Below are 13,757 nucleotides of genomic sequence, written 5' to 3' on the forward strand. Positions count from 1 at the left end.
GTTCTGCTGCAGTGGCTCTCATACCCATTAAAAGATGTTAGCATCTTTTTAAGCATAGTGGCTTTATTGCTATGTTTTGTCTTGGATTTCTGGCAAATGGCCTGATTGGATCTTGGCCACCCTTGAATTTATTCACCATGTGAAGCTTCACCTTGTCACAGTCTGCTCCCTGTACTCTACACACCCAAACTCATGTTGGCAAATGCAGCCAGGAGAAAATTCTCTCTAGGTTCATCACTGAGAGTGACACCTTTCAGATTACTCACAGATGATAGTTCACATACAAATACTGATAAGTGCTGGGTTAAATCATTAAGATGGTCATGTATTTGGATTGAAAATGCTTTGTTTTGCTTGTAAAAAGTTCAGTCAGTGAAAATATTTATTCCTGTTGCCACCCATTGACTAATGTGAACCCACAATCAATTCCTCTTCCTGTGCCTCCGACCACTTGAAGCCAGAGCACCAGTAGTCCAAACTATCATAATTTGGCTGCAAGTAAGAAATCACATGTGTCACAGTTTATGTCGGCAGTCGTAGCCTGGAGCAGTGGCTGCTTTCAAATTTGGAACAAACTACGAAATCATTTTCTTTGCACACTGGTCATTCATCTTTTTCCCAGGCATCCAAACATATCAGGCCTGCTTCCTCTCAAATTGACATGACTGGCAGGTTAGCAACATTTTCCATTCTTGAATCACATGTAGCTTTTTTTTTAATTTTATTTTTACATACATTAAAATGTAATCTTCTTGTAAGCTGACATGATTTCCACATCTCGAACTGGAGTCTGTCTTATTTGACAAAAACCTCAGTGTGGAGTAAAGCACAACAACATATGGACCAAACTGAGATTACGTTGTGGTGTTAAGCCAGATATCCACCTATTTAATCTTGGACTTTTCCACTTTATTTACTCCTCAAACACTGCTAATCTTTTTTGTTTCCCAACTCAAAACAGGCTCTTTGTTCAGCTTTGTTCAGCTTGTCTTCTTCATAAGTGACCATTAAATGGATGGTTGAGTGTTCACCCACCATTGAGACTAAGTACAGCTACAACATGGTTATATTGCCCTTGTGCTGTTTCACCTTAGAGGCTCACCAGAGGACCTGCTGGCCCTGCGATCTTTTACAGCTCAGTTTGCAGACAAAACACTTCACAACCAAATCCCCTCAACAACATCTGCCTCTAATTTAGCCAAGCCATTCCTGCAGTTTGTGCTGTTTAATATTCACAGGGGTTAAGATCTGCCGGGACAAGGGTAGATGGGGATGATGGGGAGGGGGAAACCAGCTTCTACAACCCTTTGGTCCATGGTCCAGACACAGTGAAAAATGAGGGGTTAACAAAGAGTGAGCTGGAGCAGGGGCAGGTTAACTGGGCTAATTTGCAGGGATAATAATGGTGTTCACGCAAGGCCTTTGGGGAGCAGCGGTGTGGAACACAGACCTGAAGGTGCAACCACACAGGAAGTTTACAACATGGCCCAGCAAATCAAAATGTATTTAATCATCAAACAAGCAGTGAGGAGCTGGCGGCAAGGCCAGGGCCAGCAGCCATCCTGAAGATGAAGATAAATGTTTGGAGAAAGGGCCAGACACTGCGTCAGATCTGCATCTCAAAGATTTCAGACTGTTGAAACCCCAGATTTTATTTTACTTATTTTACTTTTGCCTTAAGCCTTGACCTTCATATCGACATTACAGAGTACATTACATATGTTCTAATTATTCTCATGTGAATATCTAAAAATATGCAGTTGTACCAGAAAATTAACAACAAATCTGGATCCATTGCAACTTTTATAGGAAATTATGTGTGAATGGTAGAACTGAAAAAAGTCTTTTATTAGCATTAATCAAAGTATCTCACATACATAACAGCTCATATGTGCTGCCTCACTGAGTTAAAAGAGAGTAATAACCCAGTTAATTGATAATTAGAGCCATGACCTGCTTAAATATGGCCACACAATGTCCTTGTGAATTTTTATGGATGTATCCCAGGCACATCTAACATTAGAATGAAAGGAAATCAAACCCAGTTTCCTCCTTTTAGTCCAAGTTTATGTTTATTCTTATTTCTATGAGAAAATGTATTTTTAGTGTGTAATATGTTTTAGGATATGTAATACCTTTCAAATAAGAAAACCTTAATATGCAAATACTAAAGTTCAACTGTGTTTGTTTCAGTGGGATGTATTTCGCCTTTGTGGGAATATTTACTTTTCATCATGTGTAGAAGCTATCAATAACTCCCACAGGGTGAAATGGCAATTTATGTAAAAATAAATTTTGTCTATATTTTTCAGGATGTGTCCTCGTTCCCAAATGTGTGCCCCCACCCTGCCGAGAGGATGGTGTTTCAGTGGATGACACAACCAGGGCTGTCTGGCAACTCTCTGAAAGGGTAATGTGCATCATGCAACACCTCTACCGCTCCTTCACTAATTGACAAGTCTTTTCATGGCAACTGCATAAACATCTGTCTCCATATACAAGGAAAGGTCTTTAGGGAATACACAAGGCTGTAGTTTATTCTATATAGGAAGAGATCAGGTCTGTATGTATGTCGGTATTGTTGTATAGTGGACAGAGAGAGCTATTTTATATTGGAAATATCAGATCTCATATTTATAGAGTGTAGTGCAGTCCTGTGCCTGGTGTTGCACAACATGTGTGATGCTGACTTGTGAGAAATCTCATGGCAGGAGGTAGGAACAGTACCTATGTGTTGTTAAAGGAATAGCATGACATTTTTGAGTGTCTCTGCTAAGCTACAGGCTAACCAGCTGCTAGATGTAGCTTCATATTTAAATCAGGTCTCACCAAAGTCTCCTCAAGAAAGTAGTTTATATTTTTCAAGCAAAGGGGTTTAAGACAAATGGCTTTATTATTAGCTACTAAATCATTTACTAAATTGTCAAGATTTTTCAGTAATTAATAAGAATTAAGAACTTTTGGGCTGCCAGGTTGTTGCTTGTGTTGATACTTGGTTTGTGTGATGCTGGTTCGTTGGAAATTGGGAAACACTTGAACAATTCTAACTGATTTTATTCATAGTAAACACAGAATTGATATTTATTAGTGCCTTGCCAGCATCTACAACTGTGGACGTGATGGATTATTAGAAAGTGGGAAATCTTTGACCCTTTATCAGTGACTTATTACTGACTTCAGTGTTAATGATTCAACAGCCAGAATTTTTTTTTTCACAACCTGGTAATCAAAATGTTGATCTTATTAATTAATGGTTCTAACTGATCTATAAAAAATAGTACATGATTTCCTATTAATAAAGCCTGTAGCTTTAAAACAAAACAGATGTGTTTTCATCCAGTGATGTGGAGTTAAGATAATTTTTCATTTCCAACTTCATGTTCACGATCCCATCTTTCCCTCATCTTGTGTCAAAACACATTTCGGGGATCTGCTGATACATGGCCATCCATGCTCTTTAACATGTTTTACATTCCCACCTCATGCCTTGCGTGACACTGAGAAGCAATTGGCTTGATGCTGACAGAGTTCCTAAACAGTCAGTGTAAAAGAAACATTATACTCATGCTGAAAATAAAATGACCTCAGGGTGACGGAACTACAAGAAGTGGGCTCATTTTAAAAATGATTTAAAGATGATTCACAACTTCATGATTTATGGCCTTACACCACTTAATATTTAAGTAGTGCAACTAAAGTGCAGGACTTTGAAATGCAGAGTATTTCTTACTCTAAAAAATATTTCTGGTACACTGCTGCACAGTAATACATTGAAATGTACTTTAAATTCTTGTCAAGAGCACTGATCTGTAGTAGTTGTTCATTGGCAGAGGTAAAGGAAGTAGTTTTATGCTAATAAGCTTCATAATCAAAGGCACACCAGTTTGATGAATACATTAAGTATTTTTCTAACCCTAAACAGAAAGTACTGTACATTGTCTGTTTGTATAAGAAACATTTAGACAAGTTATAAGTGAACATTAATAGACTGAGAAACAAACCACAGCCAAGAGCAGCAGATCTATATCGCTACGCCTCAGTTGGAGTTGACTTGCACTTTCATATATTGTCTGGACTGTAAATGAAGCTTAACTAACCTGTCAGATATCCAGGTTGAGCACAGAGCTGACTGTGTCAAAGAGCCAGAGGTTTGTTCAAGTGTCCTTTATGCTGCCTTTTGAGTTGCATTGTTGGCACATGGTGAAAGGTCTGTGGAGAGTTGCCAGGGGTTGAAGTCACCGCAGTGTGAGCTTCTAGTGAGCTGTGGCCACAAAGTTACTTTCACTGAAGCAGACAAACAATGCAACCAGGACTGTACTGCATGTAGTTTGGATAGGGACCGTTTCTGCAGCTTGAAAAGTGTATCTAAATATATTCTGAGAGAGATGAGCCCAGCTCTGTCTTCAATAAATGGTATTATTTACTACTATTTTGCAGCAGAACATGCATTTTAAGAGAAATGTAATGCTGTTTTTACCCATGCAAACAGCATTTCTGTTTATAGAGACAGAAATGTGACTCTTTGGCAGTTTGTCAGTCAGTCTGTCAACCACTTTGGTCCAAATTGAAAACTCTTATTAGCTGGGTTGCCACTGCAGTTTGAACAGATGTTCTTGATCCCCAGAAGAAAAATGACTTTGGTTGTCCCTTGACTTTTCCAAAACCCTGACTGGGATGTGAGCTCCAATCTACTGTGTCAGTGTTGTTCATTTCTTGCACCTCTTCCTCACAAGCTTTGTGCAGCACAATAATGTAGCACCTCTAATATGGCTTAAAACATATTGCAGGTGGGCTTAATCCATGCAGTTATTACATTTGCTTCAAAATGACCTGGCAAAACAAAGCAGACATATACAAAGGTAATTTCTAGAAAACAGGGTTTTGCACGCAGTATTGTGCGTACATTTCAACTCTTGATATTTTCTTGTTGTTGCAAATTGACTACTCTGACACAATACAAAAAAATTCCTGCAAATGTGAAAATAAAATTTGTAAGCTGCCATGCTTTTGGGGTGTTATTCCCTGGAGGTGACTTTCATTTCTCGCTGTGGCTGTCAGGTGATGACAGTAAGAGAAGAATACTATAAAGCACATACTGATATGAAAAGTGTAAACTCATGCACGGTGGACAAAAACTGAAATTGAGCTTTATTTCTATGATGGATTGTTTTTCTTAAGATACATTCTCCAGTGTCACTATGATTTTTCATGCTACAGAAATGAATAATAGCAGATATCTTCATTTAAAGGCATGCCTAAATTATTAGGAATAATTTAAAGGGAGGCCAAAAATCAGTATTATCCACAGGAGAAGCCTCTGCTCCACTAGATAGTACTCAGTGGAACATGACAGGAAATGCAGGAAGGAAACAGATGATGTTTAGCAGAGGTCATGAGCTGGGTTTGAACCCGTGATGACAGGAACACATGGTGTTCACCTCTAGGCCACTTAGCCACACAGACCCATGATTTATCTTTAAACCAAAGTGAAGAATGTGCCAGTGAATTTCTCTCTGTATCTCGGTTAAGCCATGTGTTTGGCGCACACATACTTTGGGATTTTCAAAGTGCCTGGTCTGGTTTTACAGAAAGTCTCCCTGGATTGAGATTGCTTTTAAAATTTTTCAGTCCGTTGTTATTCTAACAGAGGTCATGTTTACATGAGTGGAGTGGCTGTTCAATGGATGGCCTCGTGTGGGTCATATCTACTAGAGTACAAGGAAGGTCTGGGCTTATAGTTAAAATTATGTACATTTTTTAATTACACAGGTCATAAAATGCCACTGCTCTGTGTTTAAATTCAACAATTACTCTCTTTGACATATAGCGTGATGTCAGGAGGATTATTAGTTAGGAAGGTTCTGAAGTATTCTTATTTACTTGTTTTCGGTTGCCCTCAGTGTTTGCGTTTTAGGTAACTCCTACACATTTGAACTTTTGAGATCTGAGCCATGTCAAGCCATCGCTAATCCGGTGTCATCCTTATCAGTCCATGTGTACACTGGATACCTCTCTGCCTTCCCCTGCTGTGTTTTTCTGACAGGTGATTGGTTGGCTGTGGGTTGACCCATGAGGATTTCCTCTAATGTTTGCATGTTGCAGGCAGATGTTCTCCAGGAATATTAGGAACACATCCTGGCTGGATGTCAGTGCTCTGTGTACTCAGCACCCACAGCCAATTATATTTTGGTAAGGGCTGACTTCGAACCAGCTTGATTATTAATTGTGTGTAAAAATGTACCTTGGACTTGTTGTAGGGCAGCATGGTGGATGAATGGTTAGCACCGTTGCCTCACAGCAAGAAGGTCCCGGATTCGCATGTTCTCCCTGTGCTTCTCCAGGCACTCCAGTTTCCTCCCACAGTCCAAAAACATGTATGTCAGGTTGACTGGTGACTCTAAATTGCCCATAGGAGTGAGTGTGAGTGTGTGTGGTTGTGTCTCTATATGTGGCCCTGTGATGGACTGGTGACCTGTCCAGGGTGTACCCCTGCCTTCCACCCAAAGAGAGCTGGGATAGGCTCCAGCAGATCCCTGTGACCCTGGTTAAGGAATTAGCGGGTACAGAAATTGGATGGCTGGACTTCTTGTGAATGATCCAATCATAGCATGTTGACATCTGGTGAGAAAGCCACTATTGCCACTCAAAACTTCTATGCCACAAATGGAAATTCTGTTTGGGATGATTCAAGTGTCTTGTTTGTAATGATTACCCCCAGGTTCTGTTAAGGTGAATTTTCTATTCCAGTTATTTGTCTTGTGTGTGTAAATTGCATCATAAAATAGCACATCCAGCTATTTTTAATGGAAATCTGTTTTCTGTTTTAGTGCAGGAACATGCAAGCATATGTTGTGGATTCAGTCCTTGTCAAGCAGATAACCTGTAAAACATTCCCCCCTTCTGCTGGGAGAAAAAGAAGAAGGCACAGCATAAAAATTATATGGCATAATTATATTATCATTTCACCTCATTTAGCAGGCACAGTTTACCAGATGTGCATTCAACCACCATCAAAGTTTCTATGTGTATCTCATAGAAAAAGCAATGTGTGCTCTTTTCAGCATTAACCTGCTGCTCTTGATCATTTTCTCTACCCTCCGGCGTTCCTGACTCATCTCCACTGTGTCTCCCTGTGGCATCCACGGTCAGTGTGCTTTTTATATTGCTGATGTCTGTTTTTACGCAATGTTAGCCAGGGATGTCACCTACCACATATACAAAGTGTCCGATGCACACACATGCAGTTCACACAACTGTGTGCTAACAAACAGAGGTTGAAAAGAAACACAATAACAAAAGAGAAAAAAAAGCCTTCAGGGTTTTTGTTTGACAGTGAATCAGTGGAGATAATTAGCTGATAAGACATCACTTTGATTTACTGTGGGGACTCGACTATTGCCTGCAAGCCAAGCGTCCCTCAAAAGCTTTGTATTACCATATGTTGAATTTTTAATCAATTAAAATCCTGAAGGAGAAATGGGAAGTGCAGATTTGCTCCAGTGGGAATGTAGGGGCAAGGACAACTCTCTGACATTTGCATATGGCTCATGATTGCACTCTATGTACAGTTTTAATGTGTACGCCAATATCTATGGAGTGACTGTCTGCTGCTTTTGAAGTAATTAGTAGCTCTGGACATTGGCCAATTAAATATGCTCATTGTTGCTGCTGCGTGATGTGTGATGGGCTTCAAACAGAGGTGTAGATGGGAGGACAAACTCATCTCCCATAGTTGGGGGTGAGATGCCAGCAAAGCTTGGCTGTGTCTGTGACTGCTGTCTGTGTGCTTCTCATCTGGCTGTGCGAGGAGATAAGAAAGGAGGCAGAGGGAGAGCTGCTGATTCTGGTTTTATTCCACACTTCCCCCCATCTCCCACTCTTCTTTCTCTTTGCAGCTGCAGGTCTGGGAGCTGACCTGCATTAAGACATCAGAGTTGCCTGACGGGCTAATAGGAACAGTTTTCTAGAATATCTTCAAAAGCTTGTTAAATTGTGGAGTTTTCCCAGTGATTTAAGGAAATCTGCGATCATAGTTTAAATAGAGTTCACCTAATCTGTGTTGGCAAAGTAGTAATGCTTGGACGTAACCCAGGTTCTTCTTCACTAACTGATGTCTCAGTGTCCACCTCATGTATTTTGTTGTACACATACAATCACAGCTTTTTGAGTAACTGGATGAAACTCATGAGCCAACATTTTCTTCAGCTCTACTACTTTCCATGCATTATGTTTTCAATAAGAATGTCCTTGTTGTAGTGTGCAGTACTGTGCAAAGACCTGAAAGACCTTTGCTCTTTTTTTTGCTAAAACCTGCCTAAAAGAGGTTCTCTTCTCTTTCTCTTCTACTGTAGCCATTTTGCTTGATTGTTTTTTGTAAAACCTCTGACACTGAAGGAAAATAGCCTTATTTTGGAGTGGTCTTGCCAGTGGGCATCTGACAGTGATTTGCTGATCCTATGCAATTGCATGATGGCTCTTATCCTCTAAGGCCACTGGGCTCTAGGAGCCAGCCAATCACTGCCCCTCAGCACTCTGCTGTTGGCAATTATAGGTCAGTGTGTGTCACGACATCATTGTCTTCCTTTTGAATGGCTCAGTCCTGGGTCCTGCTGCAATCATTTATGGTTTTCTCATTGCTATATAAAGTGGAACAGAAGTCCAATAGCAACATGACCACTGTTTGCTAAATCTTTGTTTGTTTTGAAAAATACTAGGTCAATGGGAATAGATGTAGTAATGAAATCTTGCTACTTTTCTACCCTTAAAGTCTGACACAAACTTACCACTTTGTTCATTTTCATCTTCATCATCTTCATCGTCTTACCTAAATCATACCTGGGACAAAACAGGAGTGAAAACATCTACTACCTAGTGTTGTAAATTAAGAGATCTACAGTACAAAGTTTTGTTGAAACTGAGAACATGATCCCTTATGTACGATACTAGCAAACAATATGTTCAATACTTTAACAATTAAGTGGATATTATCTCTCAAAGAGATAGTCTCCCATTTTTTAACTATTCCTCCATGCTAACACTAACAGCAATATCTTACGCCTTCATAGGGAGATGTACATTTTAAATGCAGTACTCTATACTGCCTTTACAACTACATTGTCTAACTTTGATCTTTCAATATTTATGTGAAAATAAATTTGGTTTTATAAAACTTTGTGACTGAACAATAGCTTTCTAAATCTTGTTATCAAACTCAGGCAAAAACATTTAAGTTCCTTGAAGAGACTTGACGTCTTTGAGCCCCCTGTCAGATCAGGGAAATACCTTGAGGGTAGCGAAGTGGCTCATGTTGCTGTCTCTTTGAGTGTGTTTGTCTCTTTGAGTGTCCGTGTGGCAAAGAGGTTTGAACTGTTAACACTGTTGTGGTTGCATTGTAGCCCATGGAGCGAAGTGACGCCTTTCTGACAGGGTCTGGTCAGCTTGCAGAGACACCCCCTCTTAACTGGCCTTAACAAGATACTAACACTACATGATTCCCCTGATCAGCAGAACAGTTTGTTGAAATCCTGGTGGGGGAGCGTAGTGGGCTTCACTGACATAACCTTGAAAGGAATTCATCAGCGAGCTCTATAATGTCCAGGATGTGTTATCTGGTAATCTGTGCCATGCACGCCGCTGATAAACATGTTGTTTTGGGTGTCACCCATGTGATCTGCTCACTCACTTCCCGGCTCTGAGCACGCAATGCGCACGTGTTTGTAGAGTTAGAGACAGGGCTACTGACGAAAACCTCGAGGACAACAGAACTCTATAGATTTCAATGAACAATTGCACAATTTCTATGCAAGCTTTATAATGCCATTCAATTCCCTGAAGGTTTCTTGTTAACCACCTTGTGTATGACCCTAAAGATTTCATTATTGTCCCCATACCTTCATGCTTCTATAATCATGATTAAGGAAGAATGGGAAGAACATGGGTGCCAACATTTCTTTGTCTAATAGAAAAGAAAGTGTCCTATTTAATCCGAAAGCGAAATAAAGGGCTTAAGGAAGCTAACAGTTTATGTCCCAAGTGCACCCATCATCAATATGTAACGTTCTAATGATGGGAAAGTTATGACCCTGATTATATTAGCCTACGGTCCAGTGCACACGCTTTGTTCTTGGCCTGTGAGCAAAAGCTAATGTGGCTAAGCTGCACAGTGTATTGAATAATCCTGAAGGACATCTCAGCTCATTGACAGGAGATTCAGGTTCAGAGAAAGGTGCAAATTCACGTTTTCATATGGATGTTTTAAAAGACCATATACAAATTGATAGTCAATTCCAAACAGGAGAAATTCTCCGCAGCTCATGCTGCCACTAGTTCCGCTTTCTAAATGTCACCTTCATCCTAGTTTTGCATTTCTCTACCAGCTGCCCCCTGTCTTGTGTTTGTACTGGCTTTGTTTTTATGACCACTCCAGTGATCCGTTGCCACTGCAGAGCTGCTGGTGTTAACACAGCTGAAGTGCATTACACAGACTGTTGTTCTTGCCTCTTACCTGGCTTCAGGCTCTGTTTGCAGTCAGGAGTTCCTTTTTGTGTTCCCCTCAGAAGCAGATACAGAGCCTCCCTGCACCCAGCTATCAACAAGAAAATGAAGCTAAGGATCAATGATTATCGATGATTGTTTTGGGTCTCTGTGCCATTTTGTTTTTTAAAATGTTGGTGAGGATTGTTTTTTTTTTTGTAATTATGATTTTAAATATTTGTTTTTTTACTCTTTGAACAAATTAAAGCATATTAAACACCACTTCAGCCACTATGAAGCAGAGATGTGCCTTTGTCTTGTTAACATTTTATAGTTAATTTGAACCGAAAACAATCAGTTACATAGTTAATAATGTGCAGTAAAAAATAAAGTAATTGCTGTTTTCAGCCCTAAGAAAAGTTGTGGCTCAAACATTACATACACATGCTTTTTAAATCACATACTTTTTTCCTCAGATATACAGAATAATATTGATAAAAAATCATAAAACTGTAATCAAAACTTGCCACACCTGCTTGTTACATGTGTGCTTAATTTGTAGTTGGCATATCTGTACAATTTTAGTCCATGGGGTCCAGGTGATTGAGTGACAGCCGTGAGCTGGGAAACATCCATCACTGTGGGTTTGTCAGCAGTTCTGTGGGCTTTGTTGGTGGTGTTGTGAGAGAGCCAACTACAGTAAAGGTTTTTATGATGTGACAGATGCTGATTCTGGGATTTTGTGCCAAGATTGTCCAGATGTTACTCCAACAGAGTGTTTCCATGGTGTGACATACATACATACATATATGGAGGTTCAGCAGGCATAGAGCAACACGTGCGTCTGATGTGCTGAATGAATGTTGTCAATAATTTTAAAGAACCACATGAAAATTAGCAACTGTGTCTGACACTCATTATCCACAGTACCTCACTCATCATCCTGAAGGTTTTTTTTTTTCTCACAGCAAACCCAATATATCCAACATCCTTCATCCAGCCAACTCTCCCAGCAGTGTTTGTTGGCTGGCAGGCAGTGACAGTGAACAGGGCTGGAGCCACTCTCGCAGATGGACCTTGAACTCTTTTAAAGGGACGTCTGGCCTCACAGCAATGCCCCACTGGCGGGCCTCAGTACCCAGCTACAAACTGTAACACTATAGCCTCATTGTCACGCTCCATATCCTCCCAGTGACCCTCAGCCCAATTATACATCTGACCCAGGCTTGATGATATAACCTTGGGTGTCTTTTGGGGGCTGCTGTGGCGCAGGGGTGCACCTCTTGTCTATCATGACATGTCAGTTCTGCGTGTTAAACAGACACTTCCCTGAGTGGTCCCAGTGGGAATTTTGGAGGAAGACAGATCCAATGCAAGGCCCAGTACATTTCAACACATTCATTTTTAGACAAAGAGTGTAAAGAGAAGGAGGTAATAATGATGCTGTCAGATGTATTTATTTTTTGTAACTTCTATAACATAAATACAGGAATCTTTACATTTAATTCACATTTCATATTTAATCAAAAGATTAGGGTTTCTTGGACAGAATCAGCTTTATTGGCTAAGTTTGTGTACACAAACCAGGAATTTGATTCTGGTTCACTAAGCTCTCTCTATGTACAAAAATTGTTATAAAGTAAACTTTAAAAAGGTTTCCATATAACCTGGTGTGAACACACCACATTTACCTCTACTGATTTTTTTCTGATTGCCCAGCTGTACAGACTGGAGGAGCCTCCACTGTACATAGATCTGACAGGTTTGCATGCTGAATCGTAGTGCAGCTAGACATATCCATAGTCGGTTTGCATACTCAGCTGCTGCAGTGCATTAATGTGTAGCACACTTACTATGCATTATCAGCTCTCGAAGGGCTACCTGTCACTGGTGAAGTTTTGCTTAATGGATGAAGAGTAGATTTACATTTCCAAAGGCATGTGCATATCACAGTGAATGAACTTCATTATAATACTGAGCTGAAGGTAAACATTTATGTGAAAAAGTAAAAAAGTAAACATTTATGACCATGGCAGTCAGGTAAACATTTTTGTTTCTTGATAGGTTCAGTAACACTGAGGTAAAATATACTGTAGTTGAAGTAGAATATAAAGGATTTGAGTACGGTAATCATCAAGATCATCTTCTGATCTTCTCAACACATCAGCTGAGTAATGAGAAGGCAGATTAAAGCGTCCTATTTGGATTGAACACTTGTGAGTTCCATTGTTAATGTTACTAGTTTGTGTCACTCTGCACTGTTCAGAGAGGATGACAAATGTCTCTGTGATTGTCAAGTGTACATTTCACTCATTTGTGTTTAACCTGGACATATTTTAGCGTCTGCAGGATCCATCCATCCATCCATCTTCTATACCCGCTTTTCCTGAAAGCCAGGGTCACGGGGATCTGCTTGAGCCTATCCCAGCTCTCTCTCGGGTGGACAGGTCACCAGTCCATCACAGGGCCACATATAGACACACAAAGACAGACAACCTCATGCACTCACACTCACTCCTATGGGCAATTTTAGATTCACCAATCAACCTGACATGTTTTTGGACTGTGGGAGGAAAACCGGAGTACCCGGAGTAAACCCACGCAAGCACAGGGAGAACATGCAAACTCCACACAGAAAGGCTGGTTGCAAACCCACGACCTTCTTGCTGTGAGGCAACAGTGCTAACCACTCATCTACTATGCTGCCCCGTCTGCAGGATGGCCGGCTGAATTACATTTTAAAGTAGATTGATATTTTGTGGCTGTAGTTATGGTTATGTCCCTTTGACAGTTGCTCTGTATAGGAAAATATCTCCAGACTGATTAGCACAACATTTTGTGCAGAGGATGAATTCTACTAATCTCTGTTCATGTTCATGTGACCTTTCATTGTGCACCACCTTGAAGCTGATATTTGTGGTTTGGAGCGAGATGTCTTTAAAAATGGAAGGACTGACATGAAAACCTTTGCAGACATTCATATCCTTCTCAGGGTGAATTGTAGTTTTTGGTGTGCTCGTTCTATTTTGCACCATTAACAGGTTGCTGTATTTGTATGTAGTGCTAATTAGCAAAACTAAGATCTCTGCTAAATTCGTTGTGAGCATGTTAACAGAAGCATTTATCTGGTACAGCACTCGGCAACCTGACAGAGCTGCCGGCGTCACTGTTAAATCTTAGTCTTGTTTAATTTGCATTACTAAAAATGTTTTCATTTGGTAAAAAAAAACATGACATGACACATGGTTTTCTTAAAATAAGATTTTTAATATTACTTATTATCA

Source organism: Mastacembelus armatus, chromosome 10 (genome assembly GCF_900324485.2).
Source record: "Mastacembelus armatus chromosome 10, fMasArm1.2, whole genome shotgun sequence".
Lineage (NCBI taxonomy): Eukaryota > Metazoa > Chordata > Actinopteri > Synbranchiformes > Mastacembelidae > Mastacembelus > Mastacembelus armatus.